This window comes from Papio anubis, chromosome 9 (genome assembly GCF_008728515.1).
Source record: "Papio anubis isolate 15944 chromosome 9, Panubis1.0, whole genome shotgun sequence".
Taxonomy (NCBI): Eukaryota; Metazoa; Chordata; class Mammalia; order Primates; family Cercopithecidae; genus Papio; species Papio anubis.
In genome coordinates, this window is record NC_044984.1 from 20,980,497 (window position 1) to 20,986,385 (window position 5,889).

General features: G+C 36.7%; 1 long non-coding RNA gene across 1 annotated transcript; it reads right to left on the reverse strand.

Annotated features, from left to right (window-relative positions):
- Positions 1–663: 663 nt before the first annotated feature.
- On the reverse strand, positions 664–5,101 carry LOC103875664. Its single transcript, XR_002515580.1, has 2 exons — positions 4,648–5,101; positions 664–896 (listed from the first exon to the last, which is right to left on the reverse strand). It is a non-coding gene; the product is annotated as an uncharacterized LOC103875664 (long non-coding RNA).
- Positions 5,102–5,889: the final 788 nt, after the last annotated feature.

Sequence of the window (5,889 nt, forward strand, 5' to 3'; positions counted from 1 at the left end):
TGCTATTGCACTCCAGCCTGGGTGACAGAGTGAGACCCTGTCTCAAAAAATAAAAAATAAAACAATACATACAGATTTGTTGCTTTCAAATACCACAATTACTATAAATTAAATATTGCTACGGCTTAATTAAATGTTTATGTCCCCTCAAAATCCATATATTGAATTCCTGCCAAGCTGTCTCTTGCGGGGAAAATCTATAATCTGAAGAGAATCCCCTTCCTTTTTGAGGTCTTTTTCCCTGATCCAGAAGAAAATTAACTAAGAGTCTGGCTCCCTTTTAATTCTGATAAGAGACACAATCTATTCTCTCTGAAGCCTGCTACCTGGAGTCTTCATTTGCATAAAAAACCTCTTGGTCTCTACAAGTCCTTATCTTAATATAGACACTCAATACTATTGATTCCAGGTCTTTAGATAAACTCTCTCAACCAATTGCCCTGTGAATCCACCTGGAAACTCCCACTTCGAGTTGTCCCACCTTTTCAGATCAAACCAATGTACATCTTACATGTATTGATTGATGTCTTATGTTTTCCTAAAATGTATAAAACCAAGCTGTAGCCTGACCATCGTGGGCACATGTTCTCAGGATCTCCTGAGGGCTATATCACAAGCCACTGGGTGGCCATATTTGGTTCAGAATACATTTCTTTAAAGATATCTTTTAAATCTATATATTGGAATTCTAATCACCAAGGTGATGGTATTAGAAGGTGGAGCCTTTCAGAGATGATTAGGTTGTGAGGCTTCTGTCTTCACGAATGGGATTAGTGCACTTATAGCCAGTCCCTTCCACCATATGAGGGTGCAGCAAGACTTCTTCTATGAACCAGATGGTCCTCACCGGACACCAATCCACTGACTCCTTGATCTCGAATTTCCAGCCTCCAGAACTATAAAAAATAAATTTCCATTTTCTTGATTTATTACATTTTATTATAGCGGCTCTAAAAAAATACTTTATATTTATTTCATTTTATTAGAGCTACTATAAAATAGCAATGAAATAAAATTATTTGGTTTTATATGTATATATAAAATTGGCCAGTTATATATATATATATGAGAAACAATTTTATATGATTTGAGATATATATTCACACTATATATATAAAATATATATTTGGATATATATTCAAAAAATATATATACATATTCAAAGTCAAATACAATCTGTAGGATACACTAGAAATATATTAGCACAACTTATTTAAATTCAAATCAAAGAATCGTATCCACTCTGCAAGAACCTGTGTTATGTAGCGTGGTTGATACAAGCTGAAAAAGGCATGGCTCCTGTGTTTCAGGAAATCCAAAAGTAATGAGGAAGGCAGACACATACATGGCGTGCATTGTTGGGTATAACACATAAGTTGAGAAAAGGAAAAAAGAAGAAGGCCAGGTGCAGTGGCTCACACCTATAATCCCAGCCTTTTGAGAGGCTGAGGCAGGCAGATCACTTGAGCTCAGAAGTTGGAGACCAGCCTGAGCAACATGGTGAGACCCCCATCTCTACTAAAACTACCAAAAATTAGCCAGGCGTGGTGGTGCACGCCTGTAGTCCCAGTGACTCCAGAGGCTGAGGTGACAGAATCGCTTGAGCCTGAGATGCAAAGGTTGCACTGAGCCAAGATCACACCACTGCACTTCAGCCTGGGCAACAGTGAGATCCTGTCACAAAAAAAAAAAAAGAGAGAGAGAGAGGGAGAGAGAGAGAGGAAGGAAGGAAGGAAGGAAGGAAGGAAGGAAGGAAGGAAGGAAGGAAGGAAGGAAGGAAGGAAGGAGGCAAGGAAGGAAGGAAGGAAGGAGAGTGTAAGGAAAGGAGTGACTTGCAAATGGATATTTTGAAAGGTCCTCTTTAAGCAGAACTTTGAATTAGCTTGATTCAATCATTCTATATTGTATACATATGTCAAAACATCCTTGTGTAGCCCATGTTTATATGCAATTATAATTTACCAAAAAAATAAAAATAATTGTTTTTAAAAAGAAGATCCTTGGAAGCTAATCATGACATCAGCAAATGGGGATAAATAAATAATCCTATCAGGAAAAGAATGAAAAATAAAAAAAGTTATAGCAATCGATGAATGAAGAGTAGAAAACAACCAATAATTTTATGTTAGTAGAGACTTTGGATGTCAGTTTATGGAAGGTTAAAGAGATTATTCTGTGTTGGAGAACCACAAAGATTTCACAGGAAAGAGTAACATGATCAGATAGATAGATAGATAGATTTTAGATAGACATATATATTTTTTCTGTCATCTGGGCTGGAGTGCAATGGCATGATCTCGGCGTACCACAACCTCCACCTCCCAGGTTCAAGTGATTCTCCTGCCTCAGCCTCCCAAGTAGCTGGGATTACAGGCACCTGCCACCATGCCCAGCTAATTGTTGTATTTTTGGTAGAGATGGGGTTTCACTACGTTGGCCAGGCTGGTCTTAAACTCTTGACTTTGTGATCTGCCTGTCTTCGCCTCCCAAAGTGCTGGGATTACAGGCGTGAGACACCACGCCAGCCAGATCAGATATATTTAAGGAACTTAACTGTGGTACAATAAGCAGGCTAATTAGATAAGACAACCAAGAATATTAGGTGGTATTCAGATGTGGGGTCCAGACTAGGGTCTTATTAGCAGAAATAAAAAGGAGACAATGAGACAAGAGATATTTTGAAAACGGAATGAACAGAAACATGGCATCAAATAGGATTCCAGTCGTTTCAGCCAGGTTAGCTAGGAGAACCTGTGATGCCATTGATATAGAGAATGACAATAATGGAAGTCTCTTGGGAATATCCCTGTGAAACTGACAATAGGCCAAAAAAGAGACTAACCAATAGGAGAAAGGCAAGAAAAAGATGGTGATTCAATAGTTATTTCATTTAGATGAAACTGTGAGCAAAGATGAAACCACAAAGAAGAGTATAAAGTGAAAGAAGAGGGGGAAGAAAAGCAAGTGCAAGAAATGTCCAAATTCGAGAAGGAGATATTTGTTTCAAAATAGTAGTGTAGAGTTGCCATTTCCGACTTTTCCTAGAACTCATCCGAAAGCAATGAGGAAAAAGAGGAATAAAAGAGTAAAGCTATTTTTGGCAAGATGAGAAGTCAGTTAAAACTTTACCATAATATAGGTGAAAGCAGTGAATTCTTACAAAGGAAGCAGAGGAAAATAATATGCTGCTGCTGTTTACCTTGGAAGGAGCCAGAACAAAAGGACATTTCATGAAATAGGGTGACACCCTAAAGGGCAAAAATCTATGTTCCTGGTCCACAATGGTAGGAAGAAGAAGCATGCACTAAATATAAGAAGTCGGTTTGTTTTCAAAAGGCGCAGGCTAGGCCACATGAGGAACCACACACAGGGGCCGTTTTGGTTGAAGCAGGCCTTCTCTGTGGCAGTAGAGGAGAGACTTTGCCTTGCTAAAGAAGCAAACAAAACTTAGCTTGCCTATCCAGCTATTCTGACACAAGACCTTGGTCCTCCCTCATGGCCCCAAATTCCTGTAGATATCTGGAGGAACGTACTTGTTTCAGTGATAAATAATAAGGAGGAAGTCTGTTCAGAACCCACATAAAGATACTAGAAGGAGAAAGAAAATAAGAATGGTGTGAGAGGAGAAAAAGAAACAGGAAAATCAACTGACAAATTAGGGACACTCAGCAGAATAATTTTGCAAAGGAGTAAATAAAAATTCTCACCGGATGTTTGATATAAATGAGAAAATCTTAATGTAGCAATTGCCTCTGTGGAAAAAAAAAAAAAAAAGAAGCAGCAGCAGCAGCAGCAAAGATTCACCAACTCAGCAAAGATTTAGTGAGAAAATAGAATGAGATGAAATAAAAGCTGGGAAAAATCAGAAATGAGGGGAATACATAGAATCATTACTGAACCAATATGAGGTGGAAGAGACACAGGGGGAAACAGGTACTTGTGAAAGTACAGCAAGTGGCATCAAAGATAAAAATAAAGTGAGCCCACAAAATTAAATGAAAATGAAGAGTTACAAAGATCAAAGAAAAAGTAATAGAAACTGACAAAAGGCAGAGACAGATAACACACATCACCAAAATTCCCATGTTAAATAAAACTTCAATAATAGGACAGAAGATGCATTTGAAGTGACAGATGACCCCTGAACAACACATGTTTGAACTGCGAAGTCCACTTATATGCAACCTTTCTTCCACCTCTGCCATCCCTGAAACAGAAGATCAACTGCTCTTCTTTCTCCTCTTCCTCCGTCTACTCAATGTGAAGACGACGAGGATAAAGACCTTTACAATGATCCACTTTCCCTTAATAAAAGGTAAATACATTTTTCTCTTACCATTTTCTTAACAACATTGTCTTTTCTCTAGCTTACTTTATTGTAAGAATACACTATAAACACATGGAACATACAAAATAAGTATTAATAGATGCTTTACGTTATCAGTAAGTCTTCCAGCCAACAGTAGGCTGTTAAGTAGTTAAGTTTTTGGGAAGCCAAAAGTTATACGCAGATTTTTGACTGCACAAGGGGTTAGCACTCCTAACCCCAATGTTGTTCAGGGGTCAACTGTGTACTAAAAAAATTTCCTGAAATAAAAGTGGATATGAATCTTTTCAGGGAAGCAATCTCTAACTCTGAAGTCTTACCATTTCCCCAGTCTCTGCTTAGGAACAGGGCATTGGTCTCTTCTGCTTTTGGTATCTTCAAGGTTATCTGATATTTTTGCTCCCCTCCTTATACCAGTAGCCTGGTATATATTCTGGACACACTTAAGTGAAGAAAGAAGGAGTTTTCTTTTAGTACATAGTACTTTTAAAGTACACAAACCAAAGCTACATCCACATATACATGCGTAACCAAAGACATATATGAACCATAACAGGGTAAGCGTCTGCGAACAGGAAGAGAAAGTTAGTAGGGAGTAAGAATGAAAGGGAAAAAAATAAAATTAGAGGGAAAAATAGAATTAGGTCTCATAGACCAGTGATAATAGAATGTAATAAAGAAGACTGTTGTCTCAAATCTCATCACCTTAACTCAGGAAAGAAAACAAAACCTGCTGCCCAAACAGTAAGAAGGACAACCAGGTAATCAGGAGAATACATTAGTATTTTTCAAATATTATTAGTATTTCAAAATATTATTCTACTACAATATTTTTACTTGTTTCCATTTCATTTTTGGTCATTTAAAGAACAAAGTAAAATTCTCTATTTTTCCCATTTCCTGGACTTTCTAATGATTTCAGATCAATTTTATGGATACTTGTCATTTCTCTTATGTCTAGGGATATGACTGCTGAATTTATAATGGCTGTGTTACAAGATTTTATTTTTTGTCAGTTGTTTGGAAGCTCAAACACATTTTCCTAGTGTAATAATATTATAAATGTTAGTGAAAGGAAGTGGCAATGTATCAAGTATAAAAATAAAGAATGTCTGACAGTTGAATGCATGAAGATTGAAGAAAGCTTATATTATATATTTTATTTCCCATATGTCATATTTAATAATTTACATATCTGTTTTCTTCCATGAAATCTTAAGGTTCTTTACAGTTAGAGCTGTGGGTTTTCAAAAAAATTTATATAACCTATCACAATACTTAGTGAATGTGTTCTGCTCAGAATAGGCCTTCAATAAATGTTTGTTCGATGAAGAGAAGGATGAATATATGAACAGTTAAATTCTTTTGTATTATATCCTTCCATCCTTCTGAAAAGAAGAAAGAAATTAAATCTTTGAAACAAGATTAATTTCAGTGTTTTTCCCTCCTATATTTTAAGCCTACTAGGTAACATAGAATGATATGACTTCATAGATAAGAAGGTCCTGGTCAACGTGCAAGTGACCAAACACTTGTAAGTAAAAGTGAAAAAAAGGAGCGTG